Source organism: Oxyura jamaicensis, chromosome 6, assembly GCF_011077185.1.
Source record: "Oxyura jamaicensis isolate SHBP4307 breed ruddy duck chromosome 6, BPBGC_Ojam_1.0, whole genome shotgun sequence".
NCBI classification, from domain to species: domain Eukaryota; kingdom Metazoa; phylum Chordata; class Aves; order Anseriformes; family Anatidae; genus Oxyura; species Oxyura jamaicensis.
Genome location: NC_048898.1, coordinates 19,457,867 through 19,474,499, shown reverse-complemented (window position 1 = coordinate 19,474,499; position 16,633 = coordinate 19,457,867). Strand labels below are relative to the sequence as shown.

Sequence of the window (16,633 nt, the reverse complement as noted above, 5' to 3'; positions counted from 1 at the left end):
AGAGCTCCTAGATAAGCAGATGGACAGGTGCAAAGGGTGCCAGATTGTTAGCAATAGAAGTCATATTCCTTTATCCAGAAGGTTTCATGCTGGTCCTACATGGTATTCAACTAGAAGAGTGAGTTTATGACTAGTGGCGATTAGGTGATGCAGTTTATACATGCTTTACACTTAGCCAGATTCAGGATGACAGTCAGTGCCTCCTGGTAGACATTACTGATGGTTTGCGTCCCGAGACTATCAATACACTATCAAACTCTTCCCAGTTATAAAAGAGACAACAAATAAGGATCTTTGTTATTTCGCTTTTGTTATTTGCGGTTTAGTCCATGTAGCTAAAAGCTTATAGATGGTTAATAGAACATATAGCAGTTCTGACAATTTCAGTAAGCTCCAGCATCTCGCCTCCTTTTCCCACAACCCCTAAATAACCATCACTGCAACACACACAGCATGTAGCCCACACCTCTGCTTTTCAATTCTTGCAGCAGCTCCCAATTTTGTCATCTTTACTCTCTGCAGGGAAGGTGCCTCAGCTGTCTTGTATTTCTGTACTTCATTCAGCAAAACAGAACAAATGTTTAGTGACAGCCTGTTGCACACCAGTTTAATAGTCCATAAAACAAAAAGGCTACTGATAGAAGCTTTTGAAAATTCAGCATTTTGTATATAAAGCTATTCAGCTTTACAGTAATGTGATGGTTTATTCTGCAGATAGATTTCCAGAGACGTGTGGCTTTCTATGTAAAGCAGTATTACTGAATTTTAAAGATACCGTAGGAATTCTAGTTCAGAGTATTTTGTAAGCTCTTAAGTTTGTTTCACATCTTGCAATGAGAGTGATTAAATACGAATATCCCATTAACTTCAGCAGAATCCTTCATGCACCGTAACTCCAAGTTGCTAAAATTTTTGAAGATGTAAAATCACAGAAATGCAAATCAATGATACACTTCTCTGGCTAATAGGTACTCCTATGTAATGGAAAATCTTAAATGCTGTTTAAACACTTCATCACCACACTGCATCTTCTGACCAGTGAAGTTGTGTTCCTGCATTGAGGAAATAAGTGCTTACATTAGAGCAGAAAACTCTTCAAAATCCATATGCAGACTTGGCAATATGTTGTACTAGGTTTTCTTTTTCTTTCTTGTCTTCCCAAAATCTTCCACAGCTCTGTTCACTTTCCCTTCTAGAGCTCCAGGCTGCCCTATTCTTTTCAGATTTCTCTCCCTCAAGCACATCCTTTACCATCAGTTATTTCTCTATGTTTCTGTAGTCTTGCTGTACCTTGGAGGACTTATGTGTTTTCCTTCCACATCACTGTAGTGGCTGCATGGAGAAAGTTTCTCCACCTCTTCCTGCATGGCTTGTGCAAAGAGCAGCAGAAACACTGTTCTTTCTGGGATCTTTGGAGTCCCCATACCAAATGCCTGTGGGATACCCCATATAGCCATATGCCCTGTCCACTGAACGAAGGAACTCCATTTTCCCCTGGGGCTGAAGATGGCAGTGCAAACCTGTTCCTATCCCTTTTCTCTTAAAATGCCTTCATAGATTTCGCCTGTTGCAGGACAGCTGCTTTCCCGGCAGACGATGCTGAAGGCAGCAGAACACAGGCATTTCTCCCTGATGAGGGAGCATCCCAGGACTAGGGGAGGACATACCAGGTCTTTCCAGTTGTTCCCTCTCCTGTAGCACTAATATTCCCATTAGCAACCAGCTTCTCTAAGCCAGCCAGGAAACATTATTGTAAACAGAGCAGAAGGGCTGCAGGAGCCAAGAGCATCCTCTTACACATCGTACTTAGCTTTATAAGAGCGTTTGGGGGTCAGACATCATTCCCTGCTTGTATTCAATTCTTATGAAAGTTTTTAAGCATCTTTGAAGACAGCTCTTGGCAGAGCCTTCCTTTTCAAGTTGTATATTAAATATAAATGACATCTGAAGAAATACTTGCATATCTAGTTAGTCCCTAATCTTTTAAGAACAAGCCAATCAGATGCAAAGCTATTTCCCAACACCAAAAAATGTCATCGTAATACAGATTTATTTCCAGGCAGTATGGTTTCCTTAATAGCAAAAAATAGAAAGCTGTCCTCATGGAAAAGGGTGGAAATGATACAATAGCAATGAAGTAATCCTATTGCAACATGGTCAAGAAGCCTTCAGTAACTTGTCACTGAATACTGGTCACCACCTGCAGCTAGCAGCAGAGCTAACAGGGCACTGCTGAAAAGTTGCCCAGTGAAATAATTTACTTCCATCTACCTGTGGCACCCTGGCAGTATTGTTGGAGGAACATAAGCTGTGAGGCTAACTCACTGCCAGTGAACACAAAGGGACTATACCCAGATCAAGAAACAGGGTCTCAGTTCACCTTTCATCCACACCCAGAGATTTAAGTGAAGCAAGAGACAGGTGACAGATCTTTAGAGTCACCACCTGCTAAAGAAAAACAAAAGCAACCAGATGACTGCCAGTGAGTGCTTTCACCTCCAGTTACCATTGTAACTTGGAGATGAGCAACATGAAAGGGGAAAGTTTTCTGTGAGTTTTCTTACAGTAGTAGGGGGGAACACCAGTTTTATTACAGGTATGAAACGCTACAGGTATCAAACTGAATATGTTCAGTTTTCCCTTTGAAGATTTTTCCTCAACAAGAAAGTAACAAAATAATTTTGCCTATAAAAAGTGACAGGAAAACTTCTCAGTTACCAGCTCTGTAATACTGTAAGTCATTAAAAAAATGTTTTAAGAAATATGGTATTTTGACTATAGCATGAAAATATATTTAACATCTCAGGAAAATAAAACCCAGTAACCCAACATAAAATAACTAGTGGATCACTAATCTCCTGCAGAACTGTTGAAGTGCCGAATAACTGAACAAGGATTCAAACAGCAATAAAGTGCCAAAAGGATGATTTCATTCAGTTTCGTTTATGCAGAAATGAAGCAAATTACCTGTCAACAGAAAAAAATGATGCACATCGTGCAGCAAGGATATTTGTATTTTTACCTTTGTTCTTCCAAGAAAAAAAAAGGAGGCTTTGCAAAGTGCATTGTGGTCTGTCAAAAACACTCAGAAGTGTTTGATTCACCACACCACAACGCCTGTGACCTGGAATGCCTATGGCTTTTTTGTTGTTCTTGATTAAACTTCAGGAGAGGTACAAAAATCTGCATGCCATTGCAAGGGAAGAGAGGAGGAGGCACTAACAGGCTGCTTTCCAAACTGATTTCCCAGAAAGACTGCAATTAATAAAGGAGTCTAGAAATGCTTTTTGTGCCATTTTGTTATGTCACAGTGTCAACTGAAAGCTTAATGAATCATAAAATGCAGCATTTTTATGATTATTTCTTCACATCTAATCCAGATATTTCTAAATACGCAGGGTATTAGTACTACTCACACAGCTTTTGGATTTAGCTTCCCCTTGGCCAAGGTCACATAGAGAAAACAATGCTATGTGAACAAGGGAGCTAATGCAGCCTGCTTTGTTATGGGTGTTATCTGGGAGCTGAGTTCACTGGTAGCAAACTGGGTGTGAATTCTAACTGAAGATCTTCCTGGGGTGAGGATACTTAGCTCCTTGTGTGGAATCTCATGTGCTGTAAGCGCTGAGAAGAGGGACTGCCCCTCATTAAGGCCACTCCTAAAGCTTCTCTCTCTCCTGTAGCTGGCTCTTGATTTTCCTGAGTTCGTAGGAGTATAACCTGTTGGAGACTGCTGCTGCTCTCAAGTTTGGTTAGAAGTGGCCAGTGGGTTAAAAAGCTGCCACATCAGGACAGACAGATACACGACCACATCTGGATCACATGATCGCATAAACCTTGTTTCTTTAGAAAGTCAGAACAAAAAAATATTCCCAGATGCACTAAGAGGAAATCACAGAGAAAGAAAAGAACAATTCAAACAATATATTGACAACAGCTAAAAACCACTGCCTACTCATATCCACAGCAAATAAGTCCACACACACAAAAAAGTTCTTGAGGCAAATATTGTTCACAGATTAAAAACATCTTAATGACTCATTTACCACAAGTTTCACTTTCTCATACAGTACTCCAACTCAGCTTCACTGGGCTTCCAAAGGACATGCTTTATCATCATGATATCAGTAAGGCAATACAGCACATTAAAATGATGTTATCTAGTGAATGGCATTTCTTGTTGCAGAAACAGGAAGACATCAGTAATGTCCATCTTAGTTCTCAAAAAAAAAACAAACAACCTTAGAAATGAAGTCAGTTTCAAGTATTTCCATTCAGATGAATAACAGAATGAGGATTCAATCACTTTAAAGACTTTACTTTTATTTTACACTGTATTATTCATTAGAAAGAGGACCAAAGCAAGCTTTCCAGAAGCACTTCTGTGGTTCTGCAGCAGCTCTGATCTGGATACACATGTTGGTGGGATACAATCCTCCCTTTAGTTTATGCAGAGACAAGTGCCTGATTCACACAAAGCTGCAGGCTGTGTGATGTAAATATAATTCCAACCCACTTTCATGCTTACCTGATGTGCCTGAGGTGGAAAGGCTTTTGGTAAAGAACTTGCACTCAAACACAACAGCTAGAGCAAGTCTTGAGTGAGTGGCTGAATGACAGCACTTGAAGTATTTCTCCAGTGTTTCAGCAGGACTTTTGGTTGTGTTTATCACATGAACAAATTTCCTTACTACACAAACTTGAAATTTTAGGTGTGAAGTCACACGATACATATAATGCTGAACGTAGCAGGTGAGACAGCCCAGCTAGTACCTGAACCACTGCATTACAGGCTCGCACGGTATTTCCAGCACCACACCTAACAAACCAGCTCTTGCTGATCAGAACATTTCTAGCCCAAGAAAGTGAGCAATCTAGTCCCTGCAGCAAAAGGAAGGTGGGACTGCAGCACAGAAACACACACTCCCAAGATCTTGGGCTGTCTCATCTATATAATTAGCAAAAATCTACATGATTATTTTGCATAGGTAGAGGAACTGTATTTTTGCAGTTCAGGTTAACTGAGTTAATTAGCATTTCAACACTTATGAAAACAGGCTGGCTCTGAACACGCTCAGATGCTGACCCCAAGACCCGTGATACTTTGCTGGAGATTTGCTGCTCCATGTTGTAATTTATGCCTCCACTAGGAGAGACCACCTGAGCAGATGTTTAGGTGAACACATTTCACTTCAGAATGCTCCAGACAACACAGGATCTGTGAAGACAGTGCACACACTGGCACACTGGTCCTTTTGAGGATCTGTCTCTATGATCTTGTTCTATGGAGGGAAAGGCAGTGGTGGGGATAAACTGAAGACAGACATTTAACATTTTTGAGCTCTAAGGACTACTTTACAGGGAAACATCCTATATAACCTAGCTTGACTAGAGATTATAGCTGACATACTATAAAATACCTGTGAGTTCAGACAGTTAATGATGCTCTTACTGGTATACTTGTTAGTAAAAAAAAAAAACTCAGTATGAATGCATTTCTTCAGATACGTTTATTTTCCTCTTCCTTCCATTGACTACTCTTCTCCCTCCTAGCCTACTTTCACCTTTTTCTTCCCCCGCCCATCCTTTAAGGGATAGTTCTGCTTTGGAAAGTTGTCTTCCTTGATCTCCTTCCTTTTCCCTTCCCCATGAGCTATTTTCAGTACTTCCAACAAGTCATAATGAGTTACTGAACCTGGAGAGCTCTGCAATGAAGAAAAAAGTCATAGATGTTTTCTCTGGATAGCTTTGTAGTATGATTGATGTAGGAACTACAGCACCCAGGGTATACAAGTGCAGCTCACTTTTGAACCAACTTGATCATATTTCCAAGGAAATGCATATTTTTACTGAAAACTAAATGGGGACATCCACAAGAGAACTTAATTTTGTTCTGGAAATTTTTATACACAGATGATAGAATACAGGCTTGTATGACATTAAGAAGGCATGTTTGCTCTAAATTAACATCTGCAATGTTAATTATGGCATGACAGAAACACTTGTAGGCCACTTCCAGCTTTACATCCTCCCCACCCCATCTTTCCTTTTGTCATTTCTCCTAGCTGTAGCTCTTGCTTGTCTCCCCCCACCACCTTTTCTTCACCTCCTTCCCAGCTACCACAGCAGAGCAGAACAGCAACTGAGACTCCAGCAGAGTTCAAGCTGCAAGGCAGCTGGTGAAGATGCTCTGTCATCCCTGCACTGACACTGCAGCGCTGTGCAGTGTGCTCTGAGCAACTGCGTATCTGCAGAGTGACACACTACATTTGCATACATACCAGGATTTTGTATAGACTCAGAAGAGCTCACTCTTTTCCACTGAAGTGAGCTTAGGTGTGTGATGCTCAGAACGTGCAGTTCTTTAACAGGGGAATCATTCACTGCCAGCTTTTACAGCTTTTTGCACTGCAGTTGCTAACACGACTGCTTGGGCTGCACAGACATCATTCACCTGGGTGCAGCACTGCTGGAGGACCTCAGCTTAGGGGGGGCTCTGCTGCGTACCGCCGCAGCTTCATAAAGGGGAGCAGTGCATTTGTGAGTACTTGCATTGGTAGGCAGATTAGATTTGCTACTGAAAGAAGGGAGAAAACCAGAGGTTAAGCAATCTGTAGTATCAGTCAAAGGAGCAAATTGCAGTATTCTGTTCTCTTCATTCCTTGCTTCTGAATTAACTGCTGTCTCAGTGCTAATGCTTGATTCTCTCAAAGTCTACAATATATACTGGTTGAATTAGTCAATAATTCAATGTTTTCTATTTTATGGAATACTCCTCACCTTACAAGTGATACAGACCTCCTCTCATATACACACTTACAGTTTTGTATTTCCTGGGGATCATTCTCACAAGCTGTGCAGCTACGTGGAAACAGCCAGTTGGGAAGTTCTTGTGTTCAGAGAAGGGTTAACAAAGTGCCAAGCTCCAGGAGTAATGTAAGTGGGCGCTCATTATAAAGGTAGCACTGTCACAACAATCATGCTTTGTGTTTTTAGCAGACAGGCTGTACTAGTTGCCATGGGTTTGTTTCTCTGATGGCCTCCTCTCCCAGGGAAACAGAATCCCCAGCAAGAATCAGTGACTGCTATAATTGCTGAGAGCAGAAACAAATGCACATTCAGGAACTATCTAATAATAACCTTTACCCTCCTTGCCCCCATCCCATCCATTTTCTATGTTTTGAACTGTTACATCAGCTACATGGAAGCCTGAAAGTAATCAGATGAGTCTGAAACCCGAGCAGAACAGATGAAATTATTTCAGTCCCTCCCCACCAGCAGGGAGCTCGATCTGTCTGTGGCAATTACATTATGGCTTAAAAGCAAACTTTTTTCAACTAAACATAAACATTTTTCAAAATATACGCTGGACTCAGTAACCCAGAAATAGCAGGGTATTAATGCAGACAAAAAATTTACTGCTCTCACACACAGGGTATTTGTAACTTTCTTATCACATTTGAATTATTATTCTCTCATATCCAAATGGCAGTCTGCCAGATGCCTTTATCTCTTGAACTGCTCCTTTGTATGCTAGATCCAATACAAGCATCAGCATGCATTAATATTTCTATTTTTGCACTGAGCAGCAGCTCATAAAGTGACAAATATGCTAGCACAAAAACAGAATTTAATCGAGGCTGCTGATGATCAGAATCACATTTTTCCTGGTGAGAAGTTAAGAGATTTTGATGAAGTCTAAATGGAGTAAAGTTCTTTGTTATGTGCAGATTTGGGGATTCAGATGAGCACTGATTGCAGTTTGCCCTTTTTTCTTAATATGGGATATTTACTCTCTCTAGCAGGATTCATCTTGATTTCTTGCTAGAGGAGAATATGCTCTAGAGATTCACTACATTCCCTAGCTCCCCACCCCACTCTGGTGATTTTTATCTCAAGTTCACATACAAATAGTTTTCTATCATTATTCCACAATGAAACATTCAGATTTGGCACTTAGGTCTCCTTTGAGACGGGACGATCTAAGTCCATGCACCTTTTAAAAATAGAAAAGGTCCTTCATTTATACATTAGCTCAAGCATGTCATACTGCAAAGGACTTGCTTTTAGCTCTGGAAAGTTTTCTTCCACATTTTTCTGTTTCCATTTAACCATCAGTCAGGATTCAAATACTTCCTTTCTTATTTTTTCCCTTTGTTATACAGCATCAGAACTCACAGTATAACCTACATCAAGTGTTGCTCTTGATTCTGCCTTCACAACAAGCAGCATTTCAAAGGGCATGTGGAAATGGTATATTTTATACTGCTTACTGTAATGGAGCTAAGAGGATGAAAGGCAGTAGACAGCAATCAAGCAAAGCAAGATTTTCACAGGAATAGATGTTTTAATATGTTTAAGTATTGGATCCTCTTATTTCATTGAAAGTGATCACTAGCAGTGTTATATTATCAAAACTGGCCAGGTATGTAACTGTATTTGGGTACAGCAGAACTTAATTTATAATTATAAGAAATCAGTGTTTAAAACAATTATTTTCTTTTAAATCATTAGTCACAGCAGGTGAAACGACAATATTCAGTCTTGCTGCTCTCAACAAAAGCTGCGATTGTCAGGCAGGACTGACAAGCTCTAATTAAAAGTGTGGTTGGCTCTGCTTGGGAAGATCCACCCAGGGAACAACATATCTAAAAAGGACTTGTCCAAACTGAAATCTAAACATAGCCTCAGAAATTATGCATATGCAACTATATACATAATACATAAAGAGATAAACAATTAAAATAAAAGTTAAAATAGATACTTTATATACATATACACACATGAAAGAATAGCAACAACAGCCTCATACTTCCCCCTGCCCTATCTGTCCTTACCAAGATGCTACTAGGAAGCAGCTGGTATTTAGCATTATGAATGCTAACTTCAGATTGTGAATTGTTAAAGACAAATGCAAGCTAACTAAAAGTGGACACAAAAAGACACTTGCCTATGTGACTGTTTGGGGGTGGAGGGGTGGGTTACCTAATTGCATAAGAAGCAGGTTGGAGTTTACTGGTCCAAATAGCTTGCTCATGTTCATCCTCCCCGCCTTTTAGATGGACTTTGGCAATATCAGAGCTCCCCCTTTTCCTCTTACAGGGGATTTCAGGAAGGGACACTTAGTGCTAGCTGTAGGCAGGCAGTCACACGATCTGCTGTAAATTCCAAAGAAGAACTTCAGGAAAATATTTCTTACCACAGAAAAACACATAACCACCATCTACCAGGAGGCAACTTGTATCTTTTGGAGTTGTCCAGTATTCAGAACACATACCACTGCCATCTACAGGAATATTAAGGTGTGATTCAGCTACAGATCCCAAACTTTTCTCTAAGTACAGAGTCACACCATTGCTTCTGTCTAAAATGTTAAGTCTGACACTTATGGCCTTGATTTTGAGGCAATGCCAGAAAATACTGTTACTACTCCAGAGACCTTAGTCACTGTCACACTGGACAGAAGGGTATTACTCATAAGAGTCAGTTCATAATGCCATTTACTTTCCAGGTAGCTCAGATCCTGCTGGGTAAGGAAATATCCTCTCCATTGAGCAGAGGTAACTGAAACACTGGAGAAGTGAGTTGTCAGTGCTGCAGAAGATATCTGCTAACCAAATAACCTGAGTCCCAGCGAGTCACCTTACTCCCCAGCAAGACTGTTCTTTGTCATCACCGCTGGTCACTCTGATGAGCTTGTTTTATGGCCACTTCATAGAATCATAAAGGCTGGGAAAAAAACTTAAAAGTTTCAAAACATGGCCAGTGAGAACAAAGCCATATCAATGTCTGGTCTATGCAGTTTGAAGGCTCACACAGAGCGCCTTGAATCACACCTCAATTATGATCTGGTTTGGTTCTGTTGTCTTTAGCTCTCTGGACACATCTCCCATCTCCACAAAGGTGAATCCCAGTTCTGTACAGAGTTTTCTGCCAGCCTCAGGATTTGTAATCTTCCTCAAATATGAAAATGGAAGGGGGAAGTCCCAAACTCATCTATGAGGTTTCTTATGGAACCCAGAATGTGCCGAACTTTGCTGATCAATATGGTTTAAGACAATTTTCATCATTGCTGTGATGAGTAAGAAACAGTTTCACTCAGACTTGAAGTAGTGGAAGTAAAACTAATTTCAGGAGAGCACAGGCAGTTAAGTCAGACTGTTCTTCAGGTTCAAAAGAGAAGAGACTGAATAAGACTGACTCATCGGTCATTTATGCTGCCCTAATATACGTGGACTACAGAACTCCTTATGAGAGCATCTCAGACTAAAGAGGAATTCTCAAAGCTCATTATATGGTACTTGCAAATGAGTTGGAGTGCTAAGTCTTTGATTTCTGGAGTTGCCAAATGCTGGCTCAAATCCCAACCCCCTAGCACACAGTCTGCGTAACTAGGACATACAATGAGCAAACTAACAAGAGTTTTTCCTCCTTAGAGTTCAGGGCAACAACAGAGCCAATTTGCACTTAACCATTTAGTAATTGCATTTGTAATAATTCTAACATATTTTCTCCACTGCAGTAGCAAACATCACATATCCACAGCATCCTACCCTTTTCTTCTCCTGGTGCAATGGACCTGAGCACAATTCAGTGCCTATAGGGCTCTGCCTGGATCTTCAGAGAGAGGGCCAGATTTGGGAAGCTGTACAGCATACTGCATCCATCTGAAAATGTTAACTTTTCATTGTCTTATTTTTGCCTCTGGTTTAAGGAGCCTCCAAACCCACAATATCATAGCAGCAAAGCTACGACACTAACAGCCCAGTCCTGACTAGTGTTTATTGCACCACTGGCCAGGAAAGGCATATCAAGGACAGGAGCTTTTCAACAGGAGCATGTTTTCCAGCCAGGCAAAGGCCTGGGCAAGTACCTGAGCTGTGTATCACAGGACCAGTGAAAAGGCAGTTTTCACATATCTTGAAATTTGTGGATAAAAAAATAAAAAGCAGAAAAATGCCAGCTAACATTGCTATTCCATTCTTTTTACCATTGAAGAGTGGGTAGAGAGGAGAGGGAGAAAAACACTTTCATTTGAAAATGCTTTTCCAATGTGATGTCATCTGAACACGGGATTAAATCCTCTGCTAATGTAGACTGACAAATCAATTGCCTTAAAGCATTGTAGCTGCATTAGATCCAGCCCAGAGCTTCTTCAGTCTTCTTTTGGTCATCAGATAATGTATCACTAGTTTTGGCATTGCTAGGACTCCTACATTTCATTTCCAGAAGGCAAAACAGCCATGAAGTTATACAACTGAATAGGCATCCTCCACGTGATTTGTGTCTCTGATCACTGAGCAGTCTTTGTTAGCCTTGTCAGACTGAGATGCCATAAAACTCAATTGTTGAGTCAAATTTTATAATTATGCAATTAAAATAAGGATGGAAATATTTCACTGTCTCAACAGAAATCAGTCTAAGGTAATAGCTCTAGAGTTGTTTTTTCCCTCCTAATGATACATCTCAATTACATATTTCTTCTATTTTTATTTATTTTAAGCTAAATAGGCCTGTAATGTGTGGGCTGTTCACAGAGTGCTGGTAGCAACATTAAGGCTGTGTCTGATCACTACGGTAGGAACATGCTGGATAGAAAGGGGCTTATATACCTCACATCCCAGAGGAACTGGCAATTTATAGCCCAAAGGGACAGAAATCATCCTTTTAATAAAGCTCTGCAGTACATTCTGCCGGCACCACATGGGACATGCACCACCATTGGTTTTCAACAGGAGTGGTAGAGTGATCACCAGCAAGGATACGAATAGGGCTGAAGAATACAGCCTCCTGTTTTGTGGAGAGAGAGTGGTCTAGATTCCTACCTGTGATGCTATCTTTTTTATTTAAACTGATCAGGCCTAATTTATTCCTTCAATTCACAAAGGAGGAGCTACACACTCCCCAAAAGTAAATCACAATCCATTTTGTGGCTGTTTTCTGGGTTGGTAATTACATGTTGAAGAAAAACAAGCCTTTCATGAATTATACATACTTATTGGTTTGATTTCAAAAGCTCTTGATGTTGAGAGTAGAAGTAATCTAATTAGTCTTTTGTACAACAAACCTTTCCTTTCTTCTAAGGAGGATGGTGCATTTTAATTATTGTGTTACCAAAGCTAGGCCACAAATTAAATAAAATCTGATGCAGTTGGTTGGCAACATGGACATATTTCCATATAGCATCAGCTCATTAATGGTTAAGTTGAGTGAACATCTTCTGCAGGCTCCTTTGGGATTTCTGCTCTATTCCACAGCAAGAGGCATGAAAGAAGTGCCTTTTTGTTGAGTAGGACAGCAAGCATGCAGTAGACCTCATGCACTCAGGATATTACTACAGACTTGTTTCCAAATGACCTTTCTTTTGTAGTTCATTAGAAGGAAAAATGTGGTGATGTATCAGATTGATCTTCATGATACTAGAGATATGTATCTCTCCTGCCTGTGAAGGATATGTTTCCAGATACTACTGTGGTTACAAAGAGGTTGATATTATCTCACTAACCTTTGACTGTAGTTCTTGCATCTTTTTCTGAGGAAAGTAGTTCCCTATTGTAGTTGATTGCCAGCTTTTTCCTCCCTTAAATACAGGAAAACAAAAAGCTATCCTCCCCTTATAGCTAATACTTTCATGGCATCTTTTTCTTTGATGTCATAATGTATTGTAGTCTAAAAATACCAATTTTATTTCTGCTGCCTACAGTAGAGAATGCATCTTATATCATCTTTGGCCTTGACATCCCCCTGTGTTCCTGGTGCAGTGCAACTTTAGTTGTTTCCCACCACTAAGTAGAAAGAAAAATAGGTTGGCTGGTGATCATTTAAAGTGCAATTCTTATCAGGGAGGCCTGGGGGCTATTATTTTATAAGAATGAGGAACCTGTGAAGCTAAAGGCTGGCCTACCAAGAGATAAGAGCTGTATTATACATTTACAGGTCTATGCCATGAATGTATGCTCTAGATCATGAGCGTCTTGCTCAGAGGCCTAAACTTCGCAAGATTTTACAGTTTGCAGAGCCCAGCTGAAGAAAGCAGTGTTTTGGGTTTAGTGGATCTGGAATACTGTGGATTATTCACATTCCCAGGAGGACCAGAGCGGGCAGAGGAGATAGCAGTTTAGCATGTGACTGGATATGCTGTGAGCAGGTAACTTAAGGGCTGATGACCCCAGAGTTTGAGATAAAAGAACAGTTAAGTTAAGGGTTGGTTTGACTATCCATACTGCTTTGTAGCAGTTCCATTTGGCAGCTTAGCATTCATCTTCTTTAACATCGTTTGTAAGCCTCAGCTGAGGGGCTTTCATAAAATATGAAGTGCATTTTAAAGATTTAAGTTAAATCTAAACAAACAAGAAAACATGCAAAGCTTTTATGGTCTTCATAGAAAAATCAGTTCAGAAGTTTATTCTTTAGCCATATTTTATCCTCAAGTGCTAAAATATTCTAATGCGATAATATAATTCACAGTATTCCTAACTAAAATTCTGTGAGAGCTCAAGTTGTGATTTTAACCTTCATTCTGAATGAGCAAAGCTAAAAATGTAAGTATTTTAATGAATCCACCAAATCAAATACTCCATATCTACAATTAAGCATTGAAGGAAGTCTATAGTTTTCTCACATTATCTTTTTTCACAGTCATTATCAGAATACAAGAAGAAAAATGATTGAATCACTCAGTTTACAAATTTGGCAGCAACACCAATGAATGCACAAAGCCTTACTGTTAAAGTTAGCTCTGATTAAAGCAAGCAACCGTTTTCACCACAGACTACATACAAATTCACACACTTCTGTTGCCTTAGAAGCACCATGAGAAGTGCTTTCTGAAGCATACAGCTAGTGGGATGAGACCATTACAAGGGTGTCATGGATGTGCAAGCTGGGGACCAAGGGCTGTGCAACTCCCACAAGGTACTGAATACAACTGAGCCACTCTATGAGGTCTGGGAGATGCTACACTGATTCCTGGGCACTGAAACTCCAGGGAACCAGCACGACCTTAACCTGGTATCTGGCGATGTTTGAGAAAGAGCAAGAAAAACAGAGGAGGACTCAATATGCTTGGTCCTGCTGTCACCCAGGTTCAGAATCAACGCAAATACAAAGCACAAAGGAATCTTATTTGGATGACATCTTAGGCAAGTCACTGTGCAACAGGATGGCTTGTTCTGCTACAGAGACAGGCATAAAGGACATGGAGATGCCAGGGAGATGTGCTGCCCTTAGCACAACGTTGCTATTGCCTTTGTCACTCACTTGTTGAGGTTTGAAACAGGCATTTCTGTCTCCGCTGCTCTGCACCACAGGCCTGATGAGAGGTGGTTTTGCAGTGTTTACAGGGAGCTCCTCACCCCCTTTTGAACCTTTCCATCAAACCTCTTGCTTTAGCAGCAGCTGGCAGCAGTTTTGCACCTGGACACTGCCACCCCTCTGCTGGGCATCCTAGCTGCTCATATCCCTCAGCATCACCCATCCACACACCTACAGGGGTAATCCCCCCTCCTGTGGCAGGGACCGGCTTTGTCCTGTGTTTGTGCAGCACCTGGCACAATGGGACAAGGGCAGCAAAACCCACTCAGTGAGCAGAAATGCCAGCCTTGTCCAAGGGAATTGGAGCCTCCTGGGGCTAGGCTCTCAGTATGCAGAAAAGAGCTAGCTAAATCTTCAATCAAGTGAGAACACTAGAGGATATTTGAAATGATTATCCTTTGGACAAAAATTAGCACCCATCCTGTTCAAAGACTTACTTCTGACTAGAGTTGTGCAGCTAAATTTGGGCTTAAGTATAATACATTGAATATTTTGTTGAAAGATACTTCCCTTGGGAAGACAGAACAGATAGCCTTCAGGAATTCAGTTCAGATTTAGCACATAATGTTGGCCAAGGAGAGAAAGTGGGAAAGTCAATATTTTATTTTGGCACTTAGCTGACATTTGTTTTGAAAAATCAACAAGTTTTAAGGAGATCTCTTCCTTATTTAAAAAGCAGAGAAATCAAGAATTTCACTTTGAGTCAACCCAAGAGCTCTTTGATATTCCAGTTTAGCCACTGATCCCCAAGCCCCTGATTATTTAGGCATCTCTAATTGCAACCTACTCCCTTGACTTATTTCTAGAAGCAGAGCTTTGAGAAGCTTTTGTTGATGCTCAGAGGGGAATAGCTCAAAGGCTCAATTATAGAAGAAACTGCATCAATTAAAGGAAAAAATCTCAGTGTGCAATTTAAGAATGTAAATTTAAAGTTATCCAAGGTGTAGAACCTATTTCAGTTGCATGAACCTTCATGAGACCAAGTATTCCCGCATTGCCAGCAACATTTGTATAGCTGAATAAAGGGCAAAAGTTTGAGTAATCACTTCATCAGCAATAGAAGAACTTTCCAAGTGGGGTTGGTTCCAAGTAGGGTTAGCACCCGTCAAAGAAAAAAAAAAAAGGGTCATTAAGGTCCTGGTGATCTCAAAAAAAAAAAGTCACTAAGGTCTTGGTGAAGACAGGTATATTCTTGCTCATAGCCCAAGTTTCATTTGCAGACATAATGTCATCAGGAAACTGTATGAAAACCTATACCATTAGAATCCTATCCCTTCAGAATTAAGATGCTAATTGAATAAATCCAAAGTTATTGGGTTTGTCTGAATTTTAACCCTCTCAAGTTAATGAAGTCTACTTGTAAAAACCATGCACTTGAACAAGTGTAAAGATGCAATAATTTTATTAAAATTAATTAAAAACAGTTTGAGACCCAGAGAATTTATCAGTCACTGAGAGGAAATGGTGCTGGTGCTGTTTAACATTAGTATGGTGCTGTCTAACTTTGGTTTTAAAAACCTTACATAGGATGAATAGGCATTATTCTGACTTTAAACAACAAGGAAGATACTTTTGACAGCTGATTCAGATATTGTTCTCACCCCAACTTGAAGGGCTAGCAAGGGCTTGAAGACAATTCAGTTATGCTATAGATTAGACACCTGTTGATATGTAATTTCATTGCAGTTCTGTATCTCCTAACCCTAATCTTCTTTGTTTCCATCAGTAAACAGATTTATCACCAAAGAAAAGTATACCTTTAACTATTGGTCCAACAACAGCTAAGTGAAGCGAGTATGACAATTTTCAGACCGGAAAAAAAAAGCCTTGGAATGGATACATTATCCCATTTTAACTTTAACCTCTTACAAAATTTGTTCACTTATGCCTCTATTATTGGATAGAATGAAGAAGTTAGATTTTGAAAACAATAGGGGAAAATGCTTGCAAATATCACACATAAAGAAACTAAACAGACTTCAGTAATGACCACTACTTGGAAGTCTTCCCCTCCTACCACCAAAAGAAAACAAACCGGAACACACTTGTATGTTTTATCTTTTTCCTGTACTCTCAGCTGTATCAGGTAGTGCTTTGGAGAGCAAATCTGTTATTTTGAGGTGGCAGACTTCCCAATTTTTGCTGAAATTAGTATGATTTGTATGCATTCCCTTTCCCTCGCCCTTCACAACATTTGATGGGGGGGGGGGGGGGGGGGGGGGGGGGGGCTAAAAAAATAAGAGGCTTGCAAAAAAAATAGAAATTCTGTGATAAAAAATTCTGAGCCAACCCACAAAAAAAAAAACACCAACGAAAAAAA

At 40.2% G+C, this 16,633-nt stretch overlaps 1 long non-coding RNA gene across 1 annotated transcript in view; it reads right to left on the bottom strand.

Annotated features, from left to right (window-relative positions):
- Nucleotides 1-5,680: 5,680 nt before the first annotated feature.
- Nucleotides 5,681-16,633, bottom strand: part of LOC118168738 — a 23,172-nt gene continuing 12,219 nt past the window's right edge. The window contains exons 2-3 of the long non-coding RNA XR_004751762.1: nucleotides 6,455-6,577; nucleotides 5,681-5,705 (exon numbers count right to left, since the gene is read on the bottom strand). This is a non-coding gene — a long non-coding RNA (uncharacterized LOC118168738). The remainder of the gene's footprint in view (nucleotides 5,706-6,454; nucleotides 6,578-16,633) is intronic.